Source organism: Accipiter gentilis, chromosome 14 (assembly GCF_929443795.1).
Source record: "Accipiter gentilis chromosome 14, bAccGen1.1, whole genome shotgun sequence".
Taxonomy (NCBI): Eukaryota; Metazoa; Chordata; class Aves; order Accipitriformes; family Accipitridae; genus Astur; species Astur gentilis.
Window position 1 is genome coordinate 12,827,468 of NC_064893.1, and position 18,255 is coordinate 12,845,722.

Below are 18,255 nucleotides of genomic sequence, written 5' to 3' on the forward strand. Positions count from 1 at the left end.
AATGTTGAAGAAAGGATTTATTTTTTTTTTTCCTTAAAACCACTGAAAAAACATGACACTGTTTCTTTTTTCCTCCCAGATTTAGAAATATATTAACATTCTCTTCCATGCAAAATCTAAATGTTAAAAGTACTTGGTAATGCATCTACCTGCTTATGTTTCCAAATGTCAGCGCTATAGTTTAAGCTAGCTTGTGATGATGTACTTATTGGCCAATATTACTGATAGCATCAGCATAACTGGCTTGAGAATTTTATTTTCTGCTTGCAAAGGATTTAGGTAAGGCTTATAATGGTGAGCAAGCCACAAAATCTGTTCCTGAAGACAGAAAGCTATTTTTTCAACCTAACTGCGTGGAGATGGAGCAAGTTCTAAGGAATGGAGGAGCTGCCCTGTGTGATGTGGGACTGGCCCTGCTCACGGGCACATCACACTGTCTGTAACACCTCAAGATACCAGATGACATCTGGGCTCTGACTAAACATTCCATGAGTACAGAATGAGTTATAACTGGGCTGCAACTTTCTGTATATGCACTCCTGGTCACCAGGAAATATGAGTTAGTTTACGGTTGCCTAACTTGCAAAGGGAAAGTATATAGTTGAGCTGTATTACCTTGCTTCTCTTGTGGGCTAATAGGGCTAGGAAAGTATATAGTTGAGCTGTATTACCTTGCTTCTCTTGTGGGCTAATAGGGCTAAAGTAGCTTATCAGATCTTGGTAAGAAACTTTTTTTTCACTGAAGAATTATCCAGGCCCTTTTTAATGCAAAACATAAAAAATGTGTCTTGAGATTTTCTTGTCCTCCTCACAGGTCTTAGAGCACCTTGTTATCTGATTGTGGTTTTACAGGTAGTTAAATAATGATACAAACTCCCCCTGGGGTAAAAGAACAGGCTTACCAGGTCTGACAGATGCTCTTAGGCTTTTCCTCCACAAGGAGTTTTGGGCAGGCAAGTCTTTTGCTGCATGTTATTGCCATGTCAAATGAGGCTCTCTGTATGTGCTGCTGTCTCTCTCACTGAGCCTTGCACAGAAAGGGGCCCAGCTCTGGAGCAATGGGCATGCTATTGTAGACTAGTCATATGAACTGCCAGCTCATTTTTGTCATGTGGGCAAGCAACTGGACCGACAGTGTGAAGACAGCTATTACTTGGTTATAACCAACCTGATGCTTCATTAGTCTCAATCTCCTCTTTAAACTTCTTCAGAAAAAGTGTTGGCCTATCTGCGTTTCTAGCTCCCGTCTTGCCAATTATTAAGGCTTTGTCATTAAACTCCTGTCTGTAACTGGAAAAAGTCCTGAAGAAAAATCTCTTCAGGGCCTGCTTATGCAGTGGAAAACAGTTTAGAGATTCTTGCCCTTGTACTAAAAGGGATGGATCTGAAACCAAAACTGGGGTAAATACACCCCTAACAGGCACTTAATTGTCTACAGCACAGAAATAGTCTGCTGTGCTTCTGAGATGCATATGACTGCATGCAAAGCAGCGGTCAGGCTTGTGAGAGCCAGCCTGGAGAGCTTTTGTGGCATGTTACAGACCTATCTGTAAAGGCAGTTCCAAATCTCCATCAGAGGAACAAATTGCTGGACAAAAGTTAAATCTGAAGAAATATTAGTGCTGCAAATTGGGGTTGTACCAGAAGTTACTTCCCCATAAATTTGGCGTAACACTTAGTCGTTGTGTGTCGCCATACCTTGCTAAAATGGCTCTGTTTTCCTTTAGGATGACTGCATAAGGAGTACTGATGAAGCAAAACCTTCTCAAGCTGTGGGTTTACTTGTGGTCTCTGTATATTAGGCTCGTGTAGTTCTTGAAATATGTCCTTGGAAACAAGCTCTGAATGGTCAGCAGTGAGTTATTGCAGGAGGGGCTCAGAGCCAAGGCAGCAGAACCTTAGGTCTGTGCTGTAAGTGTAATGGATGTCGCAATGAGTCCCACGTTTCAGTGAGGTACCCAGCAGGATTAAAGCTATTGACATATAGTACTGGTGAATGTTAATCATAATGACATAGGAAAAGGGGCCAACTGATTGCAAATCTCATTGCAAAGTGTGGTAATTGCCATTTCTGTAGGTATATAAAAGGTGTCCTGAAGTACCATTAAGTGACTACTCCATATGCTGTTAAGTACTCCATGTTTAAATGGACATATAGGAGAGGGGACTCTTTTTTTTTACTTTGTCAGAAACATCATCTTGTTGTCTACTGCAAAGGAAATGGGTGGATAAGGTATTGTAGAGGTAATGCAGGAACCACTTTTTATGAGGTGTCAACTGGAAGTCAAGGCAATATTTCTGCAGGAGTTCATTAGATAAAGTGTTTAGTAAGACAATGCTTCTTGAAGAAATTCCTCTAGCTGAGAAAGGTCAGTTGATAGGGGAGTGACACAGTGGATACACTTGGTTGTATATGTTTGAGAGGAGAAACTACACAAACGGAATTTGTCAGAAAAGGGGAACTGGAAGTACAGCATTAAAGAAAGGAGTGAGCTGGACTCTGGCATCTGCTCCAGGACTGTTCCTAGAGGAAGCCTTAAGGGTGCTAAGAAAATCGCTGTTAAGCCCTGGTAGCGCAAAGCAACCTTTCTTGACGGACAAGTACAAACTTGAAAATAGCAAATATTTTGGGAAATGGTGCTGTAGGGCCTCAGACAATTGTCCCACTTGGCTCAGGGTAACAAGGTGGCTGCTGTGGGAAAGTCCCCTAGAATGGCTGTCCTCTTGACTTAGTGTCATTAAGCCTTAGTATAAGAATTAGATCATGCCATCAATGAAGAGGCAGGGTGAGATGCTGCAAGGTGGTGCCAGTTGGGCTTCAAGCTCAGAGTGGAGAAGCACTATGGTGGCATTTCCACCTGGAAACACCAGGGAGGATGTGAAGTGCTAGACCAGAGGAAATATAGCTGAGGCAGCTCCCTTCTTTGCAGGGGATTTAGTATGACTGGCAGTGCTTGGTGAGCACGGTTGATGTCTGTAGCCCACCACAGAAAAACCACTCGCAGGTGATAGAGGAGGCTTTCTGCAGTCTTTCACTGCCATCGTTGAGTGCCCAGCTTGGCCTTATGGAGACGTGTGGCCCACTGTAGTCCAGATGTTTGCTCATGCACTTTAGGTGCTGTGCTGCAACCTTGGTGGGTGGGAATCAGACTCTGCTGGGGTGCCAAGTAATTTTTTTTAAGTGGTTCTTCATGAAAAGCCTTTTCTTGCAGCTTATCAAAAGTATAATGAATCTTTCCTAAACTGAAAGCTGCAACTTTCCATTTGAAAAGAAACTGAATAAGAGGTAAGTTCTGTGAAAGCCTTTTCCTTTTCTTGGATTTTTTTGAGATTTTTTTTTTTTTCTTCAAGCCACAAAGAAGCATGTGGATGGGGTAGATTACCCATATCTGTTTCCTTCTTTTTCTCATTAGGAAGATGCAAGATCAGAGATCTGATCTATAATTCTTATTATCAACATCTTTGTTTTGCATTGACTATGATTACAACATTAGGATTTCCCACTGCACTCCAGAAAAAATGAGCAGTCTGCTGCAAGCTTGGGAAAGCCAAGTTCTTCCTCTCAATACTGACCGCAATGAAGAAAGTCTGGAGTTGTCTGGTTACTTCATTGTTCTGCTGTGAAATGATAGATAGTTAACTGTTTTCTGTTTAAAGGGGCAACATCCTTCATACACTTTCTGTTTGCTTTTCAAAGACTGGGTCTCATCTATCTTCACCGTGATACATAGAGATAGTAAGTGCAGCTCAGCAAGTTACTAACACAGGGGGAAAGAGGGCTGCCTCTTTCTTGGCTATAATCGTCTGCCACTTCCAATTTTACACTGGCTGAAACTCTTTGGCATTTTTTGTCTTGCAGTTATTCCCAGGGAAGAAATCCTTGTTCCCACGTATTTGTCTTGATTGGCAGTGGGAGAGGTTGGCTTGCTTTGTTACTGCTGAGCAAATGAGGGTAAGAATGCCATCATTACTAAACAAGGCCCAACACCTTCCCTTCCAGAGCTTTTGATGTGCCTCTTTCCTCCCCATGTTAGGATTCCTGCACTTGACTACATTAACTGTTTTTTGTTTTGCTTTTTTAACCTGGTGACTGATTTATTGACATTACAATCAAATAATCACAAGGAGAATCAACGTAGTGTACTTCAGCAGAAACAGTATTTAATATGTCAGTTTTTATTAAGCAAGACTGATTATGTAGTTAAATACTTCAGTAAAGCATTCCATGTAGGACCGAGGCCAGTGTGCTTTCACAGAAAGTGTGCTAGTACCTCAATGAATGGATTTAAAAGGTTAAAGTAAATGTAAAAAAAAAAATAAAAAAAATAAAAAAAAAATAGCCTCATGCTGCCAAAGAGGAAGAAGAGAACAGTTCAACTTGGGAGGTACAGAGGGCTTCCTGCAAGCAAGTCTCCTGGGTTGCCTATAAAGTAAAACTTGTGCTGTGCATGGGCTGGGTGCTGGCTCTGTGCACAGGCTGGAATTTAAGGAACAATGCAAAATTCCTACCAAGAGCAGTGCCCAAAGAGGCATATAAAACGTGTGGGAGTGAGCAATGACAACATTCTTGAAAATAAAATAAAATAAAAGGTTTAGTGGGATAACATCCAACAAAACTAACAAAGTCAGTCACATGGTTTAGCTAAATTAGGGTCCAGCTCTGAATCAACACTTGGAGAAGTCTCTCAGTCTCCACTCATGATAGTGGGAATCTAGGGAGACTAGGTGGCCAGAACAGTGATTTCCCCCCCTGCCCCTGCTCCACACTGGGAAGGCTTACAGGAAGGTGAAACTGGGATTACCCCATCACAATAAAAACTTTGAAGGATATTGCTACTTGGAGCACACTTTAAAGAAAAGAAAAAAAAATGCTTTTAATGTCTGGACACAGCTATGGAATCAAACTAATGTTTCTTCTCTGGCAGGCTCCATGCTTGCTGGATTTCTGCATCTCTGTGGAAGCACACTGAGGTTCAGATGTGACTTTATGCACTCTTCATAGGCATAGAGGCTTCTTTACTATGCCTCCTTATGTTGCATTTGCTATGGGCTAAACACCCTCAAAAGGCAGATCTACAGTCACTTAAGGGTCAGGACCTTTGGATGGTCAGGCGCAGAAGACCAAACCAGTCTGACTCTTCAACCCACTGGATCATACTCTGTGTCAGAGCAAAGCTTTCTTCTAATTTTCATAGCGATGGTGGCGTATGATATTTTTAAAACACTGAAGAAAAGCCTGTAACACCCAGATTTTGTACCATCGCTTTTGAGTTCATAGATAGTCAAGAAGCAGGAAGTCTTTAATCACCTTTTCTCTCCTACTAAAGCAAAACCCTCTCTTTAAAGATAGCCAGCCATGGTTCAGCATTTCACCTTTTACTAAAAATAGGAATGATGATCATCTTTATCTCGACTAAGAAACCAGGCTCCTATTTCTGGGATGGATGGTAGGATCCAGTGTTTCTGTATACAGTAATCAATGCTGAACTGGTGTTCTTTGCAGCATCATTTCTGGGAATCCCATGGCTGCTACAACAACTCCAGCTGTTGAACGAGTCTCTTAGGTAATCAGCCTCTCCCTTATATCATGTGCTGGGTTTCTTTTTTTAATTAGAAAAAGATGCTGTTTCTTACAAGCAAAAGGCTTCTGTCATTAGCACTGTGTGTCTGTCTGGGCATTTGGTCCCAGATTAATTTAGAAGCTGAAGCAGGAGCAGTCTCATGAGTGAACTGAGGTTTTTCCCCTGTCATCATGAAAGATCAGTACTGCTTTAAAACACTTTCAGGAAGGTCCCGCTTTGAAATGGCCTTTAATACCAGTGATTTCTAATGGGATGCTGAAATATGACAGCAGGAATGTGTGCAATGAGTTCTGAAAGTCTAATGACAGTCTAACATTTATCTTTTGTGTTGCTAATCTCTTCTGCTGCCAGGAGATTAGTTTTCAATATGTTGAAATAAAAGCTCTTTCACCCTTTCAGGTCCCAACACTATACAATTAGAACATAGGTTCTGGTTGCTCTTTTCCCTCTCTGGGTACCTTAAGCTGAATCTTACCATGTTTTTTGCTTTCTGTGCTGCTTTTTCTGTCACCTTTGCTCCCCTGCTCTCTTTCACATGGCAAATTGCTATGGATCCACCTCAGCTTGCCGCCTCCCAGTTTGTTTCCTTGTTTACACCTGCCCCTATTTCTGTAGGGTCCTACTTTTCTATGGCAAAATCTATGCCATGTCCCAGCTCTTGTCCCATGCTGATCACCAGCAGACATGCCCTAAGCACATTTTGCCCAGGACCAACTGCAGCTCCAAATATTGCATCAGTGTATCTGAGAAATGTGGCCTTCTGCTCATCTGGCCATGCTTGTGCCTTCCTGCCTCTTGGGGAATTCAAGTGGAAGGAGGTTAAGCTGCAGCTACAGTGGGATTATAGCCTGTCTTGCATAAGATTGACTCTACAAACCCATGTTATGCCATGATTAAAATGACAGTTCTACTTGGTTGAAAAGACTAACAACAATGTGCTTTGCATGCAGCTCAGATTCTTTGACACATTCTCCATTTAGATTTTTTCCTGCAATGTTGTCTTCAGACGTTAGGTTTCATTTATGTCACTTGGCATAGATTAATGACACTGCAGCTCTGAATAATTTTATTACTTACTACTGTCTATTGCTGCTAATGAATTATGTTATTTCTGCACCATTATGTGTTATCATCCTTCAGTACAATTGAGACACAATGTATGGTACTTGAAAGATGTCCTGCCACTTCTTATGAGTTGAACTGTATTTTATTCCTATGGTTTTAGATCTTAAACTTTCCTTGATTTATATGGCTCATCTGCTGGTACATTTTTAAGTCCCTGAGTGACTGCCTAGGAACTTTTTCTTTGGGAAAAAATACAGATTATGAAACATTTAAGATGCTGTCCAGACTCCCCCAATGTATTTCCATCAACTCAGTGATGAAGAAATGCACTCATTCTCGGAAATGGTTTTTGAAATCATTCACTAGATATATTTGGAGACTTATACTAGAGCTGGTGTGCAAGGGTGTGTGTTTTAGGCATCATGAAGCCAACTTATTATCCAATTGAAAGATCTTAGGGAATCATCTAGATATTTAAAAAACAGAATTAACCAAGTTCTTTCACCTCAAGTGTGACCTTATTTTTCAATTTAGATGTCCTGTACTTTCACTTGCTGTTTATCGTGGAATACGCCAACAGCTTTTTGCTTGTTCAGGAAACTGGAACTTAAGTTAAATATCAGTTATCTGGCACCTTTTATCATGTATGACCCATCTTAATACTGTGAACCACATTCTGTTCATGGTCTGTATTTATAACAAAACACCTTTATTCTGAATTTACATTGGTATGAAGAAATAGAATTAATCCATGGGTATAGAAAATCAGTTAACATCTGCAGTCATACTGGTCTGTAACAAAAAGAATGTGCTATTTTTACTGGGGGTTGGGGAGAATAGTAAATAAATTACACTGCTGCCGTAATAACTGTCTTGATTTGTTTCGTTGTTGTTTAGTGTCCTTCAGAACTATATAATTTGAGCAATATTGCTAGTAGGAAATCAATGTTCTCACACAATTACCAAAATAGGGCAGTCCCATAAGATTTGTTGTGTTAGTAGTCATAAATAGAATGAAACACTATCTGCAAAGGCAATAAAACACTGCCATGAAAAGCCTGGCTAATTATGTTTCCTTGCAATTTCAGTTGACAACACCACCTCAGTAGGTATTAGACTTCAGAATTATTAAGGTAATTTGGGCAAGGGAGATGAAGTCAACAGAATTTACTAGGTCATGAGGTCATGTAGGGCTTGTATTAATTTTGGGTAAGGTCTGCTGTCACATGGAGTGTCGGCCAATGTAGAAGGGGTTTCCTTAGATGAATGTAAATGCTCTTGCTCAATTTGACAACATTTTTAATTAAAAAGGTGAACCAGGTAAATCACTACCTTAGCTGTCAAGCTTCCATAAGTGCATCCCTACCTGTGATCCTAGACTGTGTACTAGTAGTAAGGTTTGATTTTAGGACAAGTGATCTTTTATTCTAGATGCTTGTAGTATAATTCAAAGTGGTAGGTTTCTTTCCACAACCAAAGCAACTGGGGCAGAGATCTGGGAGATAAGTTGTGAACTGCATCTTAGCTGCCTGTTCCCTCCTACTTGGGGTCTGCAAGGGCCTTTTCCTCAGAACTTGGCATTTGCAGTATCAAACTTCCCTGCACATTTGCAGCTTATCAAGATGCATGTCCTCATTCCTGACACTTTCAAACTCACCTGAACTTGCAGGAGTAGTGCACCCACATGCTATTTCTACTAGACTCCTTATCTCTGAGAAAGTATCGGTCAGCTTCACCTAAATTCTTGTAGTTCTTGAGAACACTGCAAGTTCTTTTTATTAAAGCTAGCGTACTCCTGAGTACAGAGCTGGAAACAAAGTTATGAAAGAAATTTATAAAAAAAAAAAGGCAGACACAAAAATTCTAAATATTCTATGACATCTCAATGTTCTATGACAATAGTTAACAGTAGTGATTCTCAGCTGTGACAGCATCCTAACTTTCTCACTTGGGATTCTGAAGAAATAATTAACCTGTTAAGTAAGACTTCCCTTACTTTTTAGCCACTATCTGTCTGACACTTCCCAGAAGCCAACCCTAAACTAACTGAATATCTAGCACCCCTGGCTAATCAGCGCAGAAACCTTCTGAACTCTATACTTCTTCAAGATAGCTCACTTTCTCTTCCCTTTGTTTACTTATTTGTTTACTTATTCACTTCCTGGTGCTTTCAACCAACAACCTATAGAATCACAGAATCATTTAGGTTGTAAAAGACCTTCAAAATCATCAAGTCCAACCATCAACTATGCCCACTAAACCATGTTCTAAAGTGCCTTGTCTATGCACTTTTTGAATACCTCCAGGGATGGTGACTCAACCACTTCCCTGGGCAGCCTGTTCCAATGTCTGACAACCCTCTCAGTAAAGAAATTTTTCCTAATATTAAGGCAATTTCCTCTCATCCTATGTCCAGCCACCTGACAAAAGAGACCATATAGTTTTATAGAACAGACTATAGTTTTATTGATTTTATGAACTGATTATAATGACTCTCTCTCCTTTTCCCAGTAGTACAATTTTCTTGTTTCTTTGCCCTGGTGCCTGTTGGTTTGTTTCTGGATATGTTACAGGAATTTTTTTAAGTGATTGTATGATTTAAATGATTGGTGAAGATTTTCAGCAGAATTATAATGGCCTCAGGAAATGAGCTGATGCATCTGGAATACATGCTGTAGTGCGTAGATGTTTGTCTTTGAACGTAGATGTTTGGCTTTGAATGTGTTACTCCCTTTGTGCTGTATCTTCCCATCACCTAGTGTTCAGTGAGAATTGCTCTCCTTTCCAAGAAACCCTTGAAAGGCTGAAGGAGGTGCAAAGTGAAATGAACAGTTTTAAGAAGTTATTTGTTCTAGTGCAACAGAAACCTGGTGCTCTATGCCTAAGCTCTATGTCAGTGCAAGATGAAAACATCTGTCATCACCTGACAAGGCGTACTGCTCCAATCATTTGATCATATCTGCTTATCCTTCTAGCTGCACTTCTACTGGTTTTCAGGAGAAAAATTCATTGCTTCACACAGCAGCATGAATCTTTAAAACTTACATTGCGTTCCTGTGTAGCCTGCTGTGAAATTGAGAAGGTGGAAGAGGGAGGAGTTACAAACATAGCCTCTTGGACTTTTGTGTGCATCTATGATATACAATTATCACAACATATTACAGCAATCTCTAAACCAGTTTTACTACTGAAATACCATCATGTTAAAACAGGGGTTATATTCACAGCTTTGAGCTCATGTTGTTTTTTTTAAATTCTCTGAAAACATCAAGCAAACTGTATACTAGAACAGATTTAGTGAACTTCTAAATTTGTACTGGAAATTATTACTACGTAATTTAATCCTAAATGCAAGATTAAGGAAATCTGCAGTGAATTACTTGGTGTCAGGACTACATAAATCAATAGAACACTGCAGCACTTAAGTAACTGCACTTAGTTGTGCTCTTGTTTTTTTCTTCTCCCAGCCAGACTCTGCTTTGGTTTCTCAGGAAATGTATCCAAATGTGCATGGAGTACACTGAATTTCCTTTTTCCAGGGACATCAGATGTTCATTCTCATTCCTATGCCTTTTCAGTTGTTCAGCATTATGTGTCCTCTTGACTTTTTTTTCTTTTTCTGTCCTGTCTTCTAAGCACAACAGCAGTGAAGGTAAAGTTTGAATTCAAATAGGAAATACCTCACTCTCCTTGCAGCATCTGAAGTTTTAGTATGACTCCTTTGAACAAACTCTTATATGTACCTGTCAGGGAAAAGTTTTGTTGACAGGGTGGTATTTCTGCTCTTTTTTGAGCATTGTCTGTTCAGGTTCAGTTTCAGCAGGACAAAGAGACAGATGTGATTTTTATTTTTTTTTTTTTTTTTTTTTTTTAAATCTACAAATACAAGGGATGAGAAAGCAAGGAGGGTGAATTAATTGCATACACAAGGGAAATGCTATTAAGAGAACTTCCAGGGTGTGTATCAGAAATAGCTTCCTGTCAGAAAGAGATGTGCATATAAAATAGGGAGGTGGTTAAAAAAATATCATGATAATGGGATGTCTAGATACAAACACATTATCAAAATCTGGTTTTAAAAGCCTTGCCTGGAGTAATGCTGCACTGATTTGGCCAGATGGATCGTGGAGGTAGCTAGAGGGTTAGGCATTTTCTGCCTTTATATAAAAGGTTTTGTACTCTAGTATTAACTAAAAGAAACAGGAGAACCTGCAGTGATGTCTTGCATGTGGGTAAGGGTGGCTGACCCTGGAAGATAAGGGTGGGGGAGAGAGAGCAAAACTCAGGGTGCAATGTAATGTTGGCAATTGCAAAGTCCAAACCTTTGCATGGCAGTTCCCTGCCCACTCAGCTCTGCTGATAGCACTGTGAATCAGGTGAGGAAACTAAACTATTCCTGGAGAGGGAAGAAAGAAAAACTACATCTTGCCTGCATCAGTTTGGCTGTCCAGTTGCTACAGCAGTGATAGACGCAACTGCAGGGCAAAAAATTGCAATGGCGAGGTAGTGTCATGGCTTCAGCCCAGCCGGTAACAAAGCACCACGCAGCCGCTCGCTCACTCCTCCCCCCTGGCCCCAGTGGGATGAGGAGAAAATATAAAGAAATGCTCGTGGGTTGAGACAAGGACTGGGAGGGATCACTCCCCACTTATGGTCGCGGGCAAAAGGCAGGCTCAGCTTGGTGAAGAAAACAAAATCAGTTTAATTTACTACAAGTCAAAACAAACCAAGGATATTCGGAAGTGAACCCCAACCTTAGAACACCTTCCCCCCAGCCCTCCCTCCTTCCCGCCTCAACCCCACTCCCGGTTCTCTCCACCTCCTCCCCTGGTGGCCCAGGGGAACAGGGGACGGGGGTCGGGGTCAGCTCGACACACCTTGTCTCTGCCGCTCCTTCCTCCTCAGGGGGAGGACTCCTCACCCGTCCCCTGCTCCACCGTGGGGTCCCTCCCGCAGGAGACAGACCTTCACAAACATCTCCGACGTGAGTCCTTGCAGTTCCTCACAAACTTCCCTGGCGTGGGTCCTTTCCGCGAGCCGACCTTCAGTCACAGACTGCTCCAGCGCGGGCTTTCCCATGGCGTCCCGGCCATCTTGGGGGGCATCCCCCTGCTCCGGCGTGGGCTCCTCTCTCCCCGGGCTGCAGGTGGGCTTCTGCTCCCCCGCTCCCCTCCATGGGCTGGGGGGGCACAGCCTGCCGTCTCACCACGGGCTGCGGGGGCATCAGCCTGCTCCGTCCTCCCTCTCCTTCTTCACTGACCTCGGTACCTGCATCGGTGTTCCTCTCACATTCCAATCCCCCCACTCACTGCCGGTTCCCCTTCCTAAGTCTGTTCTCCCAGAGGCGCTACCACCGTCCCTGATGGGCTCAGCCTGGGCCAGCGGCGGGTCTGACTTGGAGCCGGGGAAGCTTCCAGCAGCTTCTCACAGGAGCCACCCCTGTGGCCCCCTCCTCTGCTACCAAAAAAACGTGCCACACAAACCCATAACAGATGACAAAGCTAGGAAGATAACCTGAAAGAATTTTTTTAAAAAGGAATTTGAGAAGACCACAGTGAGTGGGTGTAAGGAGATGAATGGATAAAAGAATGTCCGTGGACCTACAAGAATGCTGGTCAGAGCTGAAATGGAACAGCAAAATCAAATTACGAAAGGGATTCTGGAAGTGGTTGGAGTAAGTTATACATTATATTCATGCACTAGTACATGTACTACTAGTGTCCTTTTTTCCTCTTAACTGGTGCCTCTGTTACCAAAGGCTAGATTTGCGGAGGATATTCTGAATCCCTCTTTCTGTTCTGATTAGCTCTTTGAGACTATCTGTTCTTTGTTCTGCTCCAAGTCTCAGCATTAAATCCCACTCATACTGCTAAATCCTCTTCATTTGATGTGGTCATCTGTGAAGTTCTGACTTGTGGCTTTAAGGTTTTCATATCCAACTATTTTAGGAAAGGCATTCTTGCTATATATCAAATCTATCAACACTTCTAGGAAATTCTGCCAAGTCTAATATTTGTGACCACTTACTGGTGGGAAAAGCACTGTTTAAAACTTCCGTCTCCATGGACTTGGTATCTCCTTCTTCCTGGTGAATTTCATCCTTAGGTATGTCCATGGATAAAGTATCATAACTGTCCAGGCAAAAGTGGGATTATACTGAAGCAGCCATAATATACTGATTGTGTTGGCTTGAGTGCTGTGATCAGGAAATTGAATCAGTACGTGACCTCTTGCTCACCATGAAAATCTTGCTGCAAATGCAGTAGCAGAAATGCCTAGCAGGTTGGAATATGCTCATATAAACAACTTGTTAAATAACTTTGAATATCTTCAAATTGGAAGTGTGTGTGTCATCCAGACAAAAAAAAAAGAAAAGGTTATTGAATTAAAGGTTCTGTGAATTTGTCACTTAATACATGTGTTAACGGTGGCTTCAGCACTAACATTGTTGCTGTCATCAAGAGGAGGTCTTGTACCCTTTGGTGGTCTAGCTCATGGAAGTTTCCTTCCACTGCAGAGTTCGCAGGCTTACAGATCTAGAAAGATGCTAAAACTTCTTGAAGCAATGCGTGGTTCCTCCTGTATATCCAAAAATAATAAAGGGAAGGTATGGGACAAACTTGCAAGTCTGGCGATAACATGCGAATTAAAAGAAAAGGGTGGAGGGAGGTTAACTCTGGCAGGTTGTACACTGAAACAGTACAGGCTGAAGTTAGGCAACTTTTCTCTGTATGCCTTCCTACTTTTCAAGGTGACACACAATCATCTTGTGTCCAAAGCAAGCCTACTAACCCTCCTAACAGCTCTGCAGACTGAACATGGATCCCAAATAATGTGGATTTTTAGAGAATAGCTCTTTGCTTCATAGAGAACAATGCTGGAAAGGGCCTCAAGAGGTCTTTTCTTCTAACATCTCATTTGAGACTAGAGAAGGACGATGCATTGTTTTTTAAATGGGTGGCCTCAATCTCGGGGAAAGCATAATATCCTTTTGCTAGCTGTACTTCTTTCTCTGTATACCGGATTTCCTTATTTTTCCTCTTCTTTTCCCCTGTAGGCAACCTCTTCCTTCAACATCTTCCTGTTGGTCCAATTTCATTTCAGTGTACACGTATGCATTTACAGTAATAGCAACTTCCAGTGTGCTTTCTAGGTTTCAAATGGTTTTGAGATGGTGTCTGTTTTTCAAGAGTACCAAGAAGTTTGAGTACCTCAGGTACTGGGAGCTTTGGGAAGTTTGGGTTTTTTGGTGGTGTGGTGTTTGGTTTTGGGGTTTTTTTGGGGGGGTGTGGGTGTGGTGGTGGTTTGTTTTTCCCCGAGATGATAGTATCAGTCATTCCATGTGGCTTTGATAGATACTGCAGATGAATGTAAAGAGGCTGTCAAACTACTGGCATCACAGATTTAATGGCCACCTGTGAAAACCTACACACTTAAAAAATCTGGCCCTTGATTAAAAACTTCTCAGACCAGACCACAAGTCTTTTGTGTGACCTTTATCTTCAGGCACCCACTGCAGTGTCTGGAGACTTCTGTGGAGCGCCTCTGGCATCCCCAGTATATTCAAGCTGTGTTGGATGGCTGACAAGTCATCAGCAAGCTCCAGGCCTGGAGCACCTCCTCCAGGCTCACAGGGCTGTTTCTCTCACTTCCCCCCCCCCCCCGCCCCATTCTGCCAGGGAGGGTTTTGCCCCTTTTTAAAAGACCCTTTCTCAGAGGCACCACCATCGTGGCCGAGGGGTGCCCTTGCGGAGGGGGCCACTGCAGCCGGCTGGAACCAGCCGTGTCCAGCACAGGGCGGCCCTGGCCTCTCCTCACAGAGGCCCCCGCAGCCCTCACCGCCAGCACCTCACCACCGACATCCAATACAGGAGTCCAAAAATGTCCTGCACTGATCTTCTCTTCTAACAGTTTCTTTGTGCTGGTACACTGGCCCGTGTCAGCTGCAACCTGTATGATACCACAAGAGAGTAAAGAAAATAGCAAAAGGCGTGTTCCCAGCCCAGGTGAGAAGCCTGCTCTGTCTCTTCCTTGTCCTCCTTTTCTCCCTTGTTTTTGTTTCTCTACCTCTTCTCCTCTCCATGCCCTGGCAGTGTTGCTGAATGGCAGTGACACAACTGGCCAGAAAAAAGTAAAAGGAGGAGGACCTGCACCACCACCTCCTTTTTTTGGGCGGGGGTATGGCTTCTAAGTGACTTGCCTCATGAGTTTCTTTGCCTTCCTCACTTTGATAAAACATTGTTGTGTTAGTAGCTGTAGCTTATTTGTAATTTGTCTGTTTGGTAGCACTGAATATTATTTTTAATCTTAACAAAGGTTGCTCGAAGCATGTAGAAGAGCTCCTGTGGCATAGAAAATCAATATAAATATAGGTTCTTGCATACTCAGTATTAAGGCAACTTAGTTTTTGTGAAATGGATTTTCCAAGCGCATATATAATTCCATAGTTAACGTTAAACTGAAAGGATTTAAAACATAAATAAAAAGAAGCCAGCCTAATGCACTTTAAATCAAATGGGGCCAAAAAGTCATTTGACCTAGTGACACAGCTGTGTTTAACAGCAAGGCTGGTCTGGGCCATTTAGCTATCTGCTTGCCCCTGGCAGCTGAGGAAAAGACCAGGCTGAACAGCCCCTTAATTAGTGTGACTACATTGCTGGATATTGGGCTATGACATGGCTGTGATTGGGGCTTGTCAGCTGAAACAGCTCCACAAAACTGTTGCTCTTTATCTGGGCTGAGCAATCATCTTGACAGGTGAACTGAATGTCATTAATATTTTTTGTCATCACTGTTATGATAGAGAGTTGTAGAGTAAATTTTATGCTTGGCCTGATAAGTTTTCCTGACAGTTTTGCAAGGTTAATTTAGGCCTGTAGCTGCAATGAATGAAGCAGTGCTGGAAATGAGCCTTCTCTTTCTGAAGCTTCTCTTCTGTTGGGTTGTTTTATTATCTCTGCCAGCAGGTCGTTGTTGTCTCTAATGTAACACAACTTTGACAGCTGAATCCTTGACCACAGAATGCCTCCTCAAACCAGCTGTGGCTTTTCTAGCAAAGGCATAATAGAAAAGGTCATTTTCTTTTGTACAACATATAAGTATAAAATAGCTGCATAGAATCCTGGTTTTTTTTAAGAGACACAGTAAATACTCTGCCAATATCAAGTATTACATTTTTATAATCTAGATGTAGTTGTGATGTTACCGCAGATGCCCATAGTTAGAGTTCTGCTTGACTCCATCTGTGAGATGGAGTATGTTACTTGAATCTCAGAAGATCGTTTCTGCCTGCTGCAGGAGTTTAAAATCCAAGAATTGTCTTAGATTAACCTAATCAGAATGAAATACCTTGAATACCCTCACAATTATATTGTATCAAGAATGTGTACCCAGGCAGTAGGGCAATGCAGGATTAGCCATCAGCTACTCCATGTCCATAAAGTAGTAACAGGCCGCTTCCTCTCAGTGAGAGAGGGCTTGGTTTCCTTGTTTTTACTGCAACCATGTTGTTGTGTTTAACCTCACTGCTGAGAGTGCAGGTAGGAAAGCATAGAGACCCAACCACGAAGGGGATTGTGCATCACACCAGGCAGTGCTAACCAAAGCTCCCTCTCCTCCTTCCCAGCTGTGAACGTGTGAGGTCAGTTCAAATTCAGGGCTGTCATGGATTGGGGTAAATGTGGAAGTTTTAACAAGCGTACAGCACTGAGAGCAGTGGTATTAATGGGCTGGACTTCACCAAGAACATGGCCAGCAAATATCACCTAGCACATTTTCGTGTATATAGCTGCAGGAATAAATCACTGGAGGCAGACAGTGTGCTACAGCCCTTGTTCAAGCAGCAGAATTTGGTTAAATTGATTATCTGGGCACAGCAGCATTAAGCTGTCTTTTCACTGGCATCTTTCTCAGGTGTACACAGTGGCAGATGTAGCTGAATTTTGCTCTGTGCAGCAATATATACATTGAAAGGGTTAGCAGGCAGATGCTTACCTGGTATAAATTGATGTGGCTTCATTAACTTCAGTGAGACCATGCTGATTTAGAGCCACAGAGGAGCTGGCTCTGTGAAGCAGTCAAATTTATAAATGACTGCATAATCTACTAGAAAGTCATGTCAGGCCAACCTCTGTGCTGTGACATTTCCTCTGAAACTCACTTTAATAAGGTAATATTTTCTTCCAGTTCCATAAATGCAAATCAGCTGAACTGCACTTCACGTACTTTCTTGTTTAATTAGAAACTCTTAGTTCAACTATACTGCAACTGCAGGTGAAAGTGAATTATTCTAACAATTTTTCATTTTAATTATCTTGATTAGCTTTTCCTTCTTTGCAATTTTATTATATCTCATTTCAGAAATGTCCTTTAATTTAAGACAATAAATAAACTTATTTAGCAAGCTGGGGAAACTAGAGGATATGATGCAAAGAAGATTCAACTCATTAAGCATTAATGTTACTAATATTCTTACACTAATTATTCATTAGGTTGATTGTCTTAGCAGAAAAGTAGGCTTGGCTTCTCTTGTGGATCATCACATTTTATTTGCATACGCCACAAAAAAGGTAGAAATAGCAAAGCCTACTGAAGTTAATGCTAAAATACTTCAGAGGACATAATGCACTTAATGAATTTCTTGCCACTAGATGTATTTAAGAGCTCCCATTTGGTTTTTAGCTGTAAAACTCCAGATATGTCCTTTCACACACTTCTAGAGGAAGTGATATCTATTCCTTCATAGTTTCTTTGTTTCTGACAAAAAAAAAAAAAAGGGCATCTGTGGAGGGAGGGAAAAGTCACCAAAAAATACATGCAATCTCCCCTTCTAGCCTCCTGAAAATCCTATCATAAGAAGCATTTCTAATCTCTTAATTAAAAAAAAAAAAAAAAAAAAAGGCACTAGGGGATGTTACTGTGTCCACTAAGGATTTTGTTGCTATGTATTTTACAGGGGCAGTAGTGTGTCTCTCTTTTCCCAGTAAATCCATATATTTTAAATTTTCAAAGACAGCTTCAAGAATGGGGCATAGGAAAGAAGACTAAACCTGAAATCAGCCTGTTTATGTAGTCCAGGAGGAAAGTTAAAGAATTACTTGATCACGGAGCCTATAAAGTCTCCAGCTACTAAAATGCCTGATACAGGACATGTGGAATTCAGATCTCTACATCTAAACCTGCACTCTTATAAAACCTCCTCTTAGGTGCTATAGTTCCTGGAGATGCCTGTATTTCACAGGTACTTTCCCTGTTTGGCTTTGAAGCTCTCCACAGGGCTGCAGACTAGAATTGTCTCTCTTGGCAAGAGAATGGTGCCTAGCCTGTGTCTTGACTTGACTAACATCCTCAACATCTGATCTCCTCTGTATCTGTGCCCTAGGGATGTCATCGACAAGAGCCATAACAATGACTGATGAATGTACCTGGCGTTGGGCTCCATGTTAAATGCAGGGAGATTTGTGTTAGTGGAATGGGCAACTAGGTTGTGCACCTGCCTGGGAAGTACAGGGCTGAAGTTCACTGTGATCTCATTTCCTAGGACAGTGCCATAATTACAAGGCTATAGCGAGAGGTTTCTGGTTGTGGGTAGCAGTCTTTACCCAGTTCT